We start from the raw sequence: 17310 nt of genomic DNA, 5'->3' as shown, positions 1-17310 counted from the left end.
GGTAAGAGTTAACGGGGGGCGGAGCACTCTAGGGGCCGGGGGTGGGGGGTAAAGGAGAGGTAAGAGTTAACGGGGGGGGGGAGCACTCTAGGGGGTGGGGGGGTAAAGGAGAGGTAAGAGTTAACAGTGGGGGGCTGGGGAGCACTCTAGGGGCCGGGGGTGGGGGGTAAAGGAGAGGTAAGAGTTAACGGGGGGTGGGGAGCACTCTAGGGGCCGGGGGGTGGGGGGGTAAAGGAGAGGTAAGAGTTAACAGTGGGGGGCTGGGGGAGCACTCTAGGGGCTGGAGGTGGGGGGTAAAGGAGAGGTAAGAGTTAACGGGGGGGGAGCACTCTAGGGGCTGGAGGTGGGGGGTAAAGGAGAGGTAAGAGTTAACGGGGGGGGAGCACTCTAGGGGCCGGGGGTGGGGGGTAAAGGAGAGGTAAGAGTTAACGGGGGGGGGGAGCACTCTAGGGGGTGGGGGGTAAAGGAGAGGTAAGAGTTAACAGTGGGGGGCTGGGGGAGCACTCTAGGGGCCGGGGGTGGGGGGTAAAGGAGAGGTAAGAGTTAACGGGGGGTGGGGAGCACTCTAGGGGCCGGGGGGTGGGGGGTAAAGGAGAGGTAAGAGTTAACAGTGGGGGGCTGGGGGAGCACTCTAGGGGCTGGAGGTGGGGGGTAAAGGAGAGGTAAGAGTTAACGGGGGGGGGAGCACTATAGGGGCTGGAGGTGGGGGGTAAAGGAGAGGTAAGAGTTAACGGGGGGGGAGCACTCTAGGGGCCGGGGGGTGGGGGGTAAAGGAGAGGTAAGAGTTAACGGGGGGGAGCACTATAGTGGCCGGGGGGTGGGGGGGTAAAGGAGAGGTAAGAGTTAACGGGGGGGGAGCACTCTAGGGGCCGGGGGGTGGGGGGGTAAGGAGAGGTAAGAGTTAACGGGGGGGGAGCACTCTAGGAGCCGGGGGTGGGGGGTAAAGGAGAGGTAAGAGTTAACGGGGGGGGGAGCACTCTAGGGGCCGGGGGGTAAAGGAGAGGTAAGAGTTAACGGGGGGGGGAGCACTCTAGGGGCTGGAGGGGGGGTAAAGGAGAGGTAAGAGTTAACGGGGGGTGGGGAGCACTATAGGGGCTGGAGGTGGGGGGTAAAGGAGAGGTAAGAGTTAACGGGGGGGGAGCACTCTAGGGGCCGGGGGGTGGGGGGTAAAGGAGAGGTAAGAGTTAACGGGGGTGGGGAGCACTATAGGGGCTGGAGGTGGGGGGTAAAGGAGAGGTAAGAGTTAACGGGGGGTGGGGAGCACTCTAGGGGCTGGAGGTGGGGGGTAAAGGAGAGGTAAGAGTTAACGGGGGGGGGGAGCACTCTAGGGGCCGGGGGTGGGGGGTAAAGGAGAGGTAAGAGTTAACGGGGGGTGGGGAGCACTCTAGGGGCCGGGGGTGGGGGGTAAAGGAGAGGTAAGAGTTAACGGGGGGTGGGGAGCACTCTAGGGGCCGGGGGGTGGGGGGTAAAGGAGAGGTAAGAGTTAACGGGGGGGGGAGCACTATAGGGGCCGGGGGGTGGGGGGTAAAGGAGAGGTAAGAGTTAACGGGGGGGTGGGGGAGCACTATAGGGGCTGGAGGTGGGGGGATAAAGGACAGGTAAGAGTTAATGGCGGGGGGGTGGGGAGCACTCTAGGGGCCGGGGGTGGGGGGTAAAGGAGAGGTAAGAGTTAACGGGGGGGGGAGCACTCTAGGGGCCGGGGGGGTGGGGGGTAAAGGAGAGGTAAGAGTTAACGGGGGGTGGGGAGCACTCTAGGGGCTGGAGGTGGGGGGGTAAAGGAGAGGTAAGAGTTAACGGGGGGGGAGCACTCTAGGGGGTGGGGGGTAAAGGAGAGGTAAGAGTTAACGGGGGGGGGAGCACTCTAGGGGCCGGGGGTGGGGGGTAAAGGAGAGGTAAGAGTTAACGGGGGGGGGAGCACTCTAGGGGGTGGGGGGTAAAGGAGAGGTAAGAGTTAACGGGGGGGGAGCACTCTAGGGGCCGGGGGGTGGGGGGTAAAGGAGAGGTAAGAGTTAACGGGGGGGGGAGCACTATAGGGGCCGGGGGGTGGGGGGGTAAAGGAGAGGTAAGAGTTAACGGGGGGTGGGGAGCACTCTAGGGGCCGGGGGTGGGGGGTAAAGGAGAGGTAAGAGTTAACGGGGGGGTGGGGGAGCACTCTAGGGGCCGGGGGGTGGGGGGTAAAGGAGAGGTAAGAGTTAACGGGGGGGGGAGCACTCTAGGGGGTGGGGGGTAAAGGAGAGGTAAGAGTTAACGGGGGGGGAGCACTCTAGGGGGTGGGGGGGTAAAGGAGAGGTAAGAGTTAACGGGGGGTGGGGAGCACTCTAGGGGCCGGGGGGTGGGGGGGTAAAGGAGAGGTAAGAGTTAAGGGGGGGGTGGGGAGCACTAGGGGCCGGGGGGTGGGGGGTAAAGGAGAGGTAAGAGTTAACGGGGGGGGAGCACTCTAGGGGGTGGGGGGGTAAAGGAGAGGTAAGAGTAACGGGGGGGGAGCACTCTAGGGGCCGGGGGTGGGGGGTAAAGGAGAGGTAAGAGTTAACGGGGGGGGAGCACTCTAGGGGGTGGGGGGTAAAGGAGAGGTAAGAGTTAACGGCGGGGGGGTGGGGGAGCACTCTAGGGGCCGGGGGGTGGGGGGGTAAAGGAGAGGTAAGAGTTAACGGCGGGGGGGTGGGGGAGCACTCTAGGGGCCAGGGGGTGGGGGGGTAAAGGAGAGGTAAGAGTTAACGGGGGGGGGAGCACTCTAGGGGCCGGGGGTGGGGGTAAAGGAGAGGTAAGAGTTAACGGGGGGGGGAGCACTCTAGGGGGTGGGGGGTAAAGGAGAGGTAAGAGTTAACGGGGGGTGGGGAGCACTCTAGGGGCCGGGGGTGGGGGGTAAAGGAGAGGTAAGAGTTAACGGGGGGGGAGCACTCTAGGGGGTGGGGGGTAAAGGAGAGGTAAGAGTTAACGGGGGGGGAGCACTCTAGGGGCCGGGGGTGGGGCAATGGAGGAGTCGGACGGACGAGGGCAGGGGTAAGGCAGCTGGCTCGGGGGGGGACATGCGGCCCCGAGGAAGCCGCTCGCCAGGCGGGTGTGGAGGGGCGAAGGCCCCCGCGATGTGTGGGGGGTGTGCGGGGAGGGCGGCTGTGCCTGTGAGGGGTCAGGATTAACGGGCAGGGGAGGGGCCAGCCCGGGACTGGGGGGGGGGGCGGAGCAGCTCCGCCCCGCAGGCTTCGTCCTTGCAGAGCCCCGCCCCCCGCCGCCGGCCGACAATAACGGACAGGCCCTGCGGCCCCCCCCGCTCACTCCCCCCCCGCCTCCCTCCCTCGCAGCTCGGCTCCTCCGCCCGGGCCGCGGCGCTGGGCCGGGAGAGATTCAAACTCGGCCGAACGTTGGCGGCGCCGGCCGCGGGGAGGGAGGGGCGGGCGCGCGCGCGCCAATGGGGGTGGGGCCGCTGCCAGATAGCGAGCCACCAGCGCGGGTGGCGGGAGGAGGGGCCCAGGTGTCCCTTCCTGCCACATCCGGAGCTCCGCCGCCCCGCCCCCGAGGTGCGCTCTCGCCGAGTAGCGGCGGGGGGGGGGCGACGCACAAAGGCGCGCTCGCTTCTGAGGTAAACAAACGTCTCTCCTGCCCCGGCCCTTGGGGGGGGGGGCGATTCAAGAGCCCCCCCCACGCTGGGCTGATCGAGACGCCGTGTGACCCCCCCCTCCCCACGCATAGACTTATTTCCCTGGGGGATGGTCCCCCAGTTGGGGGCTGTGGGGGGCGCCGTTGGGAGGGAGTCAGGGGGGCAGCGGGGGGGGGGTGAGGGCTGTGCTTATCCCTTGGCGGGGGCGTTCACATTGTTACACGCCCCGCGTGGGAGACGCTGTGCCCATGATCTGCGGAGCTGTGGGGTGTTTGCCTGGGAAGCCAGTGGGGCTGGGGGGAGAGGTTCAAGGGGGGCACCTAGAGAGGCATTCACATTGGTATATCCCACCACGTGGGAGAGGCTCCCCCTCCGCACTCCCCCCCCCCCCATTAGCTCCGTGGGGTGTTTGTCTGGGAAGTCCGCAGGGCTGGGGTGAGGGTTTCATAGTGTGTACGGGTGAGGTGTGATTTATTGGGCATCGCATGTGGAGATCCCCTGAAGGAGGGTGTGAGTCAAACTCTTCCTGTTTCTCTCCCCCCCCCCCCTCGCCCATCATTCAATCCTGGGAGCTAGTTACCCTAAAATCCAGCTGGGCTGCATGTCCTGAATGTATTTTGCTTTTTTGTGGGGATGGATGTTTGGGTGAGAAGGAAAAAAAAAAAAAGAGTACTTGTGGCACCTTGGAGACTAACACATTTATTTGAGCATAAGCTTTCGTGAGCTACAGCTCACTTCATCGGATGCATCAATGCATCCGATGAAGTGAGCTGTAGCTCACGAAAGCTTATGCTCAAATAAATTAGTCTCTAAGGTACCACAAGTACTCCTTTTCTTTATACCTAACCAGCTTCCTTTGCGTTCCTTTATAAAATAATCTAAAGTCTGTTCCCTCCTGTTTCTTACCAATTGAGTGCTTGTTTGGATAGATCTAATGCAAGCATGTTGTGTTTACGTGTGTGTGTGCATCCTGCTGTGGCTGTTGGGCTTGGGGCTATGTAAATAAGTGGACTGAAGGGGTTACTTGATGCCACCAGTATTTAGGGGAAAAGAGCATATCACTGTGAATTGGATGGTCTAGGGTCCCTTGCATCCTCTGTAATTGTAAAACCTTTGCTCGCTCTATTGTTTAAGTATAAGAACCTAGTAGTTGCCCATGGGCCAGAGCCATCACTTTCACAGGTGTGAATGAATGATTTCCCATCCATATTCAGAAAAAGAAGTGGTATTCATGTCTGTCCTTCCCCACTATTCTTGTTAGGCTGAGTAATATGATAGAGGTTGAAATGCAGTTGTTGCTTTCATAGATATGAGTGTTACCAGGCTAATGTGGAACTTTATCTCAGTGAGGGAGTTTTCCTAGAGAGGAGCTGGCGATGGAAGTGTCTTTCTCTTTACTGCAGTGCTGATCTTAAAAAAAAAAAATTAGGATTTAAATAAAATGTCATCTCTGTTTGGAAAAATGTAGTATCAATATGTTGAGTCTTTATAGTGATGGGAAACTTTGGAGAGCTTGTAGGTCTGTATCTAGGAGAAACTTTTCTAAACCTATGCTCAAAGTGAGTAGTATTTCTTATTACTTAAACTTAGCAGCAACTTTTTCTTTGGCATGGAGACAGAGATCTTAAAAATTCTATTCTATTACATAGATTCTTATATTCGGCACTATAGTATCTGAATGGCTTCCAGTAGTGCATTAAGTGATGTGACTAACATCTGTCATGTATGGTTTATTCTCTCTCAACCCCTCCCCAGGGGGAGAACTGTGTATGTCGAGCAATCTCATTTATTTTTAAACAGAAGGAAAGGTCGAAGTGTGCCTGACATTTGGAATGCAAGGTCGCGAGGTTTACGATGGTCTTTAGTTTCTGTAGGAGTTTGTTCCACAGTCTCAGCTTGGACCCCAAGAAAGCTCTGTCTCCTCCAGGCCAGAAGTTTCACTGTGCCTGAGGAGTGGATATATCAGCTATGGTTTTCATTGCAGAGCTCTAGGCAATCTTCTAAATATGTTGGGACCACCAGCCCATTGATTACTTTTGAATATAAGTATGGAGATTTGAACTTGACCAGAGATTCTAGGGGAAGCTACTCTAGAGCACTCTTAAACTAGGAACTGAATTGGCCAGCTGTGGCTGTGTATCTTTAACCAAAGGAGACTGAACAGTTTACAACTATGGTGCAAAATGCTTTCCTCTGCCTACTAGCATCATGTTGTCATACTCAACTCTAGCTTCTACCAGCTTTTTCTTCATCTGTGATCTTGTCCAAGCACCGGCCTATCTTGGTGGTAGTGCTATGGTTGTGTGGGGTGAAACAAAGGTAGAGCTGTATGTAATCTACATAGTACTGGTACTGTAGTTTATGGCATTTTACCTGTTTCCCTTGTGGATGGATATAAATGTTGAATAGGACGGAAGAGAGAATTCATCCTTGTGGAACTTGACAAGTTAAGGGTCTAGTGGCAGAGGCATACTGACCATCGCGATTCTTGGATTTAAATTATTTTAGTATATTCTGCTGGACCTCTGTCACCTCTCTTAAGTAGGACAACAGTTTCTTATGGTCAACAGGGTTGAGTGCTGTAGAAAGGGGAAGCCATTCATTTTCATCCTCCTGGACATCATCCGTTAATAGCAGGAGATCATCCTTCAGTTCCACTAAAGCTGTTTCTCTCCCATGTCCTAGCCTGAATCCAGATTTGTGCCAGGTCTAGCATATTGACTTCAACTAGATAAGCTTGTACAGTGGAGTCGCATCTTATGCGGGGGTTAGATTCTAAAGTCAGCACATAAGGGGAAAATCGCATATAGTCAAAAAGAGAGAGAGAGAGACAGAAGAATGAAAGAATAAAAAAGGGAGAGTCAACTTCAGCATCATTATGTGCAAACTGGAGTACCTCAGGATGGCCAGGAGCATTGTCTACGATCAGCAACACTTTAAAATCAAGTCCTTTTCTTCGAGGTACCTCTTGAGCTTTGGAATGAAACACTTGTGGAACCAATCCAGAAATAATGGTGCCGTCACTCAAGCCTTTTTATTTGATTGCCAGAACACAAGCAGGAGATTTTTGTTCTTGCCTTTTAGGGCATGGGGATTGGCAACCCTGTAGAGCAAGCCCAGCTTTCTTAAATGCCCAGCCGCGTTGCCACAAAACAACACAGTCGCACAGTCTTTAGGTGCTTTGAAGCCAGGGGCTTGTCTTTCTGATTTTTGACGTATAAGTGCAGATGCACTTTTTTTTTCCAGAAGAGCCCAGTCTCGTCAGCATTAAAAACTTGTTCCGGAAGATAGCCCTTTTTGTCTATGATTTTCTTTAATTGTTCGGGGTAGGCTTTTGCTGCCTCTTCTTTGGCAGATGCAGCTTCACCAGTAGTCTGCACGTTTTTGAGGTTGAAGTAGTTTCTAAAACTGTTAAGCCAACCTTGGCCGGCTTTGAATTCCTTCTCATCGGAAGGCTGTCCCTCTTCAGCAAGAGGTTTGAACAGCATGTAGAGGCGAAGAGCCTTTTCTCGCAAAGCGTTGCCATGGATGAGATTCTGTGGCCTGCGCTGTGCAGGAGGTCGGACTAGATGATCAGAATGGTCCCTTCTGACCTTAGTATCTATGAATCTATGATAGGCACACGTTTATGGTTCATGTCTTCCAGCCATAAGTTTAATGCCTTTTCAGTCTTCACTAAAGTCTTATCACGCACCTGGCTCATCACCTTTGCAGTTATTGGAGCACTTGATGCCAAGGCTTGACGAATTTCTCTCTCTCAAATCTTGATGGCACGGATGCTATATTCGTTGCGGCCATATTTACGTGCCACTTTGGAGACTGACATACCGTCTCTCAGTAAGTCCAACACAGCCAGTTTTTCCTCCAGCATTGGAACAGATGACTGTTTCTTTGGTTGAGCACCAGATGAAGTAGTTGGCTTGCGTTTAGGGGCCATGTTGTACAAAAAATACGTATCTTTAAACACTAGAATTGCACTCTGCGTGGTGAGATTCTTACCAGATCAGTGGGCAGCAATCGATCCAATGGGGGCGATTTATTGTGTCTAGTCTAGATGTGATAAATCAACCCCCAAGTGTTCTCCTGTCGACTCCTGTACAGTACTCCACCGCTGCGAGTTGTTTTTTCTTTCTTTTTTTTGCCGAGCGCATATAGTTGAATTTGCGAAAGTTAAATGCACGTATGATGCAACTCCACTGTAGTTGGCCTTTGGCTTGATCCTCTGAGCTTGCTCAGAAATTAGTCTGATCTGGGGCAGTAGCTAGATAGAACTGATGTATCCAGGTGGGTTTCTTCAGTGTCTGTTGTGCTATTGCATGTTTGAAGGAGGAAAGGAAGATTTTCTTTTTCTAAATGAAAAGGAGTACTTGTGGCACCTTAAAGACTAACAAATTTATTAGAGCATAAGTTTTCGTGAGCTACAGCTCACTTCATCGGATGCATTTGGTGGAAATGAGGCATTGGCTATTTCAGCCACAAGTGTCATTGATTGCTCATGACTTTCTCACCTGTTAGGTTTCAGAGTAGCAGCCGTGATAGTCTGTATTCGCAAAAAGAAAAGGAGTACTTGTGGCACCTTAGTTTGTTAGTCTCTAAGGTGCCACAAGTACTCCTTTTCTTTTCACCTGTTAGGGTATTCACAGGTCTTGGGTTGAGACTCCTTTAGTGTGTCCAGTATTTCACAAGGAATGAAAGTACTGGACTTGGAGAATGCAGACAGGTTGGTTGCTGGCTGGTAGGCGGAGTGGAGCCATACTGTTTGAAAAGCCTTCCTGTGTGTGTGTGTGTGTGTGTGTGTGTGTGTGTGTGAGATCTGATCAGTGAAGTAGGATGAGGGATTCTGTTGTGGGCTGTAGGCGCTCCAGTTTCATGAACCAATTTATCACCGTAGGATAGCTCCTTAGGTGGGATTTGGCAGCTTCGGTGGAGTGATGGGAAGGTTCTGTTGGTGGCTGTAATACAGTCTCAGCATAGGCTCTGAGAAATTTATATTTTATCCTGTCTGTTTCAGCCTTTGATTTCTGCCCTCAGTCCTTGAGTTTCTAACCCTCTCTCTTCACCTGGTGCAGGGTGTCAGAAAACCAAGGAGATCTATGTGGGAAATGGTGAAGGAGGGGCTATTTGGGGGGGTGCAGTGTATTGATGATCAAGGCTAGTGTAAGTGATAATGATTCACTAGATCCTTGATTCTTTGTCCTACAGGCAGAGTTCTTGCTGTCCTTTAGCATGCTTTGGAATTTGATGAGTGGCTAAGAGTCTTCATGGTCTAATCAGAGTCATTGGTCTTGTTGCCTGGGAGGTTGGAGAGCTCCGACTACTGTTTTAATGAGGTGATACGGTGAGTCCAAAACAGTGTCCTCTGACATTTTAATCCAAAAAACAGGTCCAGACTGTGACTGGCTACGTTGGCTGGAGCAGAGGTAACCCATGAAAGTTATAAGGACGAAGTTGAGTTCGGGAGGAGTTGGGTTTTTGCATCTGCAGTATTGTTGGTGTGAACGTTGAAATCTCCTAGGATGATGAGCCTGGGATTTTACCTTGTGAGCTATGGAAATAAATCAAGGAGCCCCTTTATGAACCCTTTAGTCTTTGATGTTCTGTAAATGAACACAGAATCTTAGTTATGGTTCTGTTTCTGTTGTTCATTCAAATGTATCCATTGAACTTGTCTTACCTGAGGCACCTCTTCTGGATGTTTGAAGACAAGATGAGTGCAGTGATTCTTGCCTTTTCTGAGTCAGTGATAGGCTGAGCAGCCCAATACTACTCAATACTCATAAACTAGCACAATGATTCTAGCCTTGAATTGCAAATGATGTAGGGGAAACTATTTTAAATCCAGATGTAAAGTCACTGATTTTTAAAAAAAAATATATTTCATTAGTGGATTTTTTTCCTAAAAGCTTTTTTAAAAAAAAAAAGAAAATTTTTGTCTTAACCTACCTAGCCGTGACTCATTTCCATTGAATCCAGCCTTTAAATGTATGTGTGACTCACCTGCTGGTGCACCCTCTTTTGGCTGGGCATGGTGTAGCATGCTTTCCTCCTTTAGCACACCCTGCTGACTGACAGCCCTTCCAGCCATGCGATGGTCTGCTGCTTCTTGCAAGTTGGTCTTTTCTCTGGGTGTCAGAGTTCCACCCCCTCCTAGCGTACCAATAGTCCAACAAATAGTAGTCTGTCAACTTGACATTGGCCCTTCAGTCTGAGTCTGGGCTCACTAGTCCTTACCCCCATGGTACTGGGGTGTGTGTGTTTTTGTGGTTTTTACTCAACCTTTCTTGGTAGGGGAACCCAAGACTTCCCTCTCCACTATCTTCTGGTCCAGGGAACCTTGGAGAAGCAGTCAAGGCCTGACTACACAACCCTTCTGCCTCCCCGGATCACTTTCTACCTTGCTGTTTCTTGGACTTTTGCCTTAGCCTATTTGTGGGCTCCCTGTATACTCTTTGTATGCCTCTTCCAGAGCTGCTTAGCATTTTCTGCTATCCAGCTGGTTCTGCTGGAGGGCTTTCTCCACTCACCTCACAAGATAGCCCCTACTCAGCAAGAGTCTTCTGCTCCCTGTATGTCCCTCCACCAATGTAAAGAATCCTGGGTATAGCTGAGCAAGGCTGATTGTGGCCACAGGCTCTCATTAACCTCTTCAGGCCTCGTGTGAGGTTGGTACATCCCATCACAAAATTGTTCAGTTTTGTGTAGCAGGAGATGATAGGTTAAGATAGTGCCTTATATCTCAAGGTACACTAAAAATTTCAGATATACAGGAATCATTTCAGATACCAATGAAATATAACCACTTCTGGAGGAGAATGTTAAATAGCTGCAGTATTATACAACACCACTACATAACCGCGTAGAGCAGAAAATGGCGAAATCTATCCATTTGAAGTTACAAAGGAAATTAGGGTCCCAATCCTACAAACTGACCAAGTGGCCAGACTTGAGACTATCACGGAACTTTCCTGCTGCACCAGCATTTTCCTTGCATTATGTTTTGTAATGCCTGTTGCCTTATAAACAAAACAATATGTTTGCTATATCATTTGGCACAAAGTAATGAATAAAAGCTATATGATGACTCCTAGGGAATGACTAACAAATTTATTTGAGCATAAGCTTTCGTGAGCTACAGCTCACTTCATCGGATGCATCCGATGAAGTGAGCTGTAGCTCACGAAAGCTTATGCTCAAATAAATTTGTTAGTCTCTAAGGTGCGACAAGTCCTCCTTTTCTTTTTGTGGATACAGAGTAACACGACTGCTACTCTGAAACTTAATCAGAATAGCGGTTTTATCAAGACATTGTCCTTGGAATTTATTTAAACTAATATTAACAAATGGTAATGACTGCTGCTTAATTGGGATGGTACTGTATTATTGGGTTGTGATGGTTAAACACATTACAGAGGTCTCATTCTCCACCTTGGTCTCCTAAACGCTTTGTCTTCACTAGGAAAAAAGCTAACATGGGGGAGTAAAAACATACTTATGTGGTAGCTAAAACAAGGTAAAATCCTAGTGAAAACAAGTTGGGTTATGGCCTTAATGTGTGTCAGCATGTTAAGGTAAAGACTAGTGGGGGAGCCTGGGATTTACCTCAACCTTCTAACTCATGTGAAAGCTATAACTTGCCTTGTCTCCACGTAGGATTTTACCACATTAGCCGCACTTTCTTTCTAGTGAAGGTAAGGACTTGTAGCCTGCTCCTGCTTCCGTTGAAGTGAATTCTTATGGTTTACTTGGGTGAGTGCAGGATTGACATCATATTAAGTTGTCAAAATAATGATTCAAATGAAGAAATCAAGATGAAATGCAAGGAGTCAAAAATTTCCTCCCATTTTGTTTCACTTTGATTCTCAATATCCTGCCTAGAGCATAGAGGGTATCCAGTTTTAATTGTGGAAAGCAGTTTTAAACAGTCTGCTGTGCTGGCTCAAAGAAGAGGATTCTGTTGAATCACTTCTAAAGTTTGCTTTAGTTTTGTCTTTCTATTTCATGTTTTGTACATGTACTTTTCCATCTTAAGTTATATTTTTAACTCTATTTCCTTTACATTTGACTGACTTCAGACAGTGTGCATAGTGATGCATATTATTATTTATTACATACTCTTTGTGATATAGGTCAGAGGTCAGCCAGTTCTGGGACTCGTGGTAAATGCTGTACAGATTTATGGTAAATGACTGTCCCTGCCCCCAAAGAGTTTACAATCTAAATGCGGTTGCATGTGTATTTCCCTTATAAATGGTACGGTCACTACCTTGTAACTCTCAAAGTTGTACTCTTTTTTTGGTTCAAATTTGGTATGCTTGCTCTTTAGCAGGAAGGGGTTTCTTTTAAGTTTAATCAAAAACAGTCAAGCTCTCTTTCAATATAAAGTGGTCTGGAAAATGCTTATTTTCTTGGCAGAAAAATACTTTTGAATTTAACAGCCCTACCATATCAGTGGAAGTTCATAAAAACGTGAGTTTTGGTAGTGATATAAACCCTAGGATGTAGATTTGCCTTTTGTTGGTATGGGGATGATTTTGCCAGATTATAAAAGCATATAAATGTTTCATTTATATTCATTGTTACTCTTAATATTTGACATAATTCAGTCTCCCAAAATTTCTTGGCAGTGTGTATACATATGTATATTAATGCACAAAATGTGATGTGTACGGTTGCTCTAGGCATAACATGCCTAACACACAACCACCAAAGCAAAGAAGAAATAAAAAAAATTTAAGGCATAAACATGACCTAATTAACTCCTCCAACCAGACTCTCACTTTACCACTAGAATAACCACCATGCAACATGAACAATAAGCTGCAGCCGTAACTCTGTTCTAGTAGGGATGCTAGTGTTCCAGCATCCCGTATCCCAAATGGCCTGCCACCATAAACAGCCAGATTTCTCCTAGCCTTCTCCTCTGTTTTGCACTATTCTGGAAAATCACACTTACACATGTTTGTGAATCACACTTATGCATACCTGAATGCCGCCTAAGTAAGGTATGTTCTAGTGGTGAATGTTCTCATGGAGCTTCTGGTCTCTGACAAACCAGCAGTTACTTCAGAGGGGACCACGGTCACTTTGAAATTGTTCAGTGGACTCAGGAGCTTTGCTCAGGAGCCAGCAGAGGATCTTGGTGAAGCTCTTTAACCCATTCAGTAATGCATCTCCTAATCTAGTTGAACGGTTTCCCATAGATCTTGGTCTTCAGCAAAACAGTGCTGTGTTGAAGAACCTGGTCTCATGGACTGAAACTATTCAGATGATTCAGGAGCACTGGTGAACTCGTTGAATAGTTTCACTAAGCTCCTGGACAATGATGAGCCAACGGTAGCTGCTTAATAGAAGATGTAGGTTGTCGTCGTAAATCATAATCTCCTTCAGCTAAGCGTGACACAAACCAAGTTGTGATGTAAAAAACTAATTATTTTGTTAATTATTACATAACCCCAGAGAATTCACCAAATTCTCACAATGTACTTTTTTTTTTGTAACTGTACAGTTTGCGGTTTTTAAATTAATGGGGTTCAAAAATTTTGAGACTCAGGATGTGAACTTCTCGGAGGCCAATTTGTAATTGTCTAGAATGCAAACTAATTAACCAATTTAAAAAAAAACTTCAGAAAATGCAAGCTTTATTCAGATAGTGGTAGAGATTTGGGGGCAGATATTCTGTGGGGTTTTTTTGTTTTTTCATACAGAGCTTGAACTTCTGCTTTAAATGCAAAACTGAACATAAGTTTAAATAGGGTGATGCGTTGGCACTGCCATAACAGGAAAAAAATTCTGTTGAATAGATATTTTGGTCTAACGAGGTCTTCGATGGTTCTTTCCACAGGGAGGACTTGACCATGTCCAGCTATCTACAGTGGGTGATCCCATCATAAGCCAAAACTACTAAAAGGGGGCAGAGGCAGGAGTGGCTCTGCCCTTGGTGGGCCGCCTTAAGTTTCTCAAAATGAAACTTCTCAAGGTGATCAAAATGAAAGTCACAAACATTAATGTATTCAGGGATACTCCCTCCCTCTGGCTCCAGCAAAGAGGGGGGCACAGTGAGTCTACAGTGCTGCCTGTGATTCAGCTCCAACATGGGGGGAGGTGGGCTGGGTTGTGGAAGTTGCTCTGGCTGGGTCTCTGAGTTAGGGTCTCTGAGTTAGGGTCAGTGTCCATCTTATCCTGGTAGTCCGTTGTATTGTCCTCATGGTCTGGGTGAAGGTCTCGTGGGTAGGAGTTGGGAGGCAGGGCCAGCTCTACCACGAGGGCCTCTCTGGCACCTTCTGTGTCCAGTGGGATCTATACACCCCATCACACTTGGGATTCTGCTTTATTAAACACGTGTGCATTCAGTAGAGTGAAATTTCAGGTTTAAGAGGTATTATAGTGGTTCTCAGAGGGTCCAGTCAAGATTGAAGGCTCCATTGTATTAGGTGCTATACAAACACATAGTAAAAGATAGTTATTGTCCCTGTAGAGCTTACAGTCAATCAAAACCATGCTGCACAGTTCTAGAAGCAGATGTGGTTCTTTGGGCTTTCATATAGCAAGAATCCTCAAATGCATCTTTTGACTTGAGCGAGCGCACGCGCGCACACACACACGCCACATACTTCTAGTGATTTAAAATCTGGTATTTTCCTAAATCCTGCAGGATGGAATGCAGAAAGGCAAATATTGTAGACAGTGAACTATCTAACTGCCAAAGATGTACTCTCCAAAGGTGATTCTAAAATAAAATTATCATACAGAAATTCATGCTGTCTTCTATTCTCCATTGTGTAATCTCTGTCCCCATCAAAAATTTAAAATGATTTTTAGGGTATGAAAGAGTATATCTTTTCCATTTGATGGATATTATGGTGAATACAAGTTAGAATTCTTGCTGGCCTGCTGATGGTATGGATTGAATATTTAAAATTTGTTGTTAGTCTTTTATACTTGATGCATGGCTGGCTTGGCATTCAAAGAAGGTATTCATTTCCATGTTAAATATCTTTAAAAGGCTGAGAGAGCACAGTTAAAATGCTTTGCAGATCTCTCCAAATATGTGCTTAGTTGGAACAAAGAAAATTCAGTTTCTAAGACTGAAGAGCAAATGTCCAAAGTACATCATTCTAGTAAAATTTTTATTATTTTTTTTGTAATAAAAAAGGACAGTTAACTCGAGCAACTGATTACAAAAAACTATATCCAGATGTCATGTGTTTTCTTCTGCAATAATAGGCAGTGCTGTGCTTTGAAAAACAATTGGTAAGAGACAAGCCAAAGTATGCCTATAGCCAGCAAAACACGTTTTATGAGTTTTTTCTAATCAACATAATCAAACATCAAATAAACTAAACATTTGAGGGAGGGGAGCAGGGAGGAATTAGCAAGTATCAGTTTTTTATTTTGTTTTTGAAAATTGTAACTTCATTTATATTATCTTCAGTGCATTCATGTTGCTGGGCTCCAGATAACATGATGAAGGGATACCTTTTGAAATAAAAGCATGCTATTTAGATCCAAATAAAAGCTTCCTGGTGAGGTTTTGCAGTATGTGGGGTTTTGTTGTGTATTTAAATAGTGTTCTATGATGTTGTGTACCTGAACACAGCAATATAGTGCTAGCATGAGAGAACCATGAATCAAAACTGACTAGAAATAATATTTGAAACTAAATAGTGTAACTTTCTTGTCCAAGCAGAATGAAGTGCAAATTATAAACAGCATAAAGTAAATTCAATTTTTAAAAGTCTATGGTTTTGGTGTTACACTATTCAGATCTAAGATTCTTCCTGTATCCTTAAACAGCTGGCATAGTGGGAACGTGGATTCCATTTTTACATCCATTATCTTCTGAGCCAAAATACTTGGAAAAACTGAAATATTTGATTCTGTTCTTCTCTTTCTGCTTAATATTGACATTTTTGTTGTGCTTTGCTTAAAGCTATGGTGGTACTATAAATATTGGTCTGCTACTAATTAAAGTAATTTAATCACTAGGGGAAGTTAAATTCATTGTGTCAGGTAATATCTGATCTAGCTCATAAGAGAAAATATAGCCTACAGCTTTGCATATATGTGTTATGACACCATTCTTTTTCCAAACTGACAATACTGGTTGCTGTAAGTCTGTAGTACTACTTATGCAATAATCCACCTTTGTAATATAAATCTAATGTTGTTGCCATTCCCAGGAGTTGAATTGAATTTCACCGACTCCCATCTCTACCTGTGCCAACAAAGGTTTTGTTTAAGTATACATGCAAACAATAAGGCTCTTTTATACAAGGGTGACCTTTGATATATTTTGGCTTGATATCACTGGGACATGTTGTAAAGATTTTATTTACAGCCCTCACTTAACTATACCATGCCAGTGGTTAGCTGTCAAAACTTGTTTGAAGATGACAGTAAAATGTTTTATTTGCCTATTAAGGTTATGTAGAGGTCATTTATTATTAGTTTTTTCTCCCTATAATATACATGCAGCTCCCATTGATGCTAATGGTTATAACATGAAATACACCTGACCGGGTTCATAATTACAGAAAATATATGGGTTCAAAGTACAGAACTGGCAGATGCAATGCAATATTTGTGTATCTTTTTAGACTGAATTGCTTATTGATTAACATGGGGAAATGTGTATGATGCCTGTATTTTAAATGAAAAGCTGTCAAGGGTGACGTAGCACAAAATGCAACACTTCCATTCCCAGCTCTAACTCCCTTTCCTTTCCCCCATTGTCCCCCAGTAAAAGAAACTAAACATAATTCTGTTTTTTGTTCCAGAAACTTATTTGCTCTCAGGAACAGAATGGGCAAAGAGAAACTTGCATATGAGATTCATAATGTCAATAAATCCCAGATTTTTTTTTAAGTTGCCCATTTTAATGCTGGAATTTCAGCAGTGCTAAAGCCCTTCGTTGAAAGGGCTGTTAAAGGTTTTTGTATCCTCATAGGAGACGGAAAGGTTTATTTTACCCAGTTTATTTTAAAAAATATATTGGTTCTACCAATCTTTAGACTATACCTCTGAAGTTGCTACCATAAGTCCCCATCCTGAAATCAGATACACACAGGCACAAGGGTCTACCTGCATAGATAAGATTGTAGGACTGGGATCATAGTTTGTGAATATAAGAATGTAAAGAGATCAGTTGCTTAACTGTTATAAAGATTGAGTCCTTTGTGAAACCCAGCCAAAATAAGGAAACAGTCATTGCTGCATCTAGTTTGGTAGATTTTCAGATAAGAAGGGCTTCCAGTAATGGAAAGGCCTGGCCACTTATATGAGGCTTTGAGATGTAATATGGCAGCTGTTAGGTTAAAGTTGTTCTTGGTACAGGACGCTGACAGAAAAGCTGTTTTGGTAGTGGTAGAGCACTTTTTGGTGGGTCCATATGGATAAGACACCCCCCCCCCCCCATGCAGCAGTGGTTTAATTGATTTCCCCATAGCTTGAAAATGCAGCATGGTGGCAGGCTTATCAGAGTAGTTACTTTGGGACAAATGTGACACTGGTGAATCTGTTTTTTTTTCCACCAAATGCATCCGATGAAGTGAGCTGTAGCTCACGAAAGCTTATGCTCTAATAAATTTGTTAGTCTCTAAGGTGCCACAAGTACTCCTTTTCTTTTTGCGAATACAGACTAACACAGCTGCTACTCTGAAACCTGGTGAATCCATGAGGGTTTGAGATTACTAGAGGAAAAATCACAAGGAGATGCA

At 46.5% G+C, this 17310-nt stretch overlaps 1 protein-coding gene across 27 annotated transcripts in view; it reads left to right on the top strand.

Moving 5' to 3' along the window:
* Positions 1-3297: 3297 nt before the first annotated feature.
* ADD3 (adducin 3) overlaps positions 3298-17310 on the top strand; it is a 182432-nt gene continuing 168419 nt past the window's right edge. For 16 of the 27 annotated variants that reach the window (XM_043519459.1, XM_043519440.1, XM_043519455.1 and 13 more), the window contains exon 1: positions 3300-3577. The gene's annotated coding sequence lies outside the window, so the exon portion shown is untranslated. Of the gene's footprint in view, positions 3578-8797; positions 8934-17310 lie in introns of all 27 variants that reach the window. The other 11 variants (XM_043519460.1, XM_038408488.2, XM_038408490.2 and 8 more) reach the window with 3 other exon arrangements.

This window comes from Dermochelys coriacea, chromosome 7 (genome assembly GCF_009764565.3).
Source record: "Dermochelys coriacea isolate rDerCor1 chromosome 7, rDerCor1.pri.v4, whole genome shotgun sequence".
NCBI classification, from domain to species: domain Eukaryota; kingdom Metazoa; phylum Chordata; order Testudines; family Dermochelyidae; genus Dermochelys; species Dermochelys coriacea.
The sequence above is the reverse complement of the archived record's forward strand: the minus strand, read 5'-3'. Positions and strand labels throughout refer to the sequence as shown.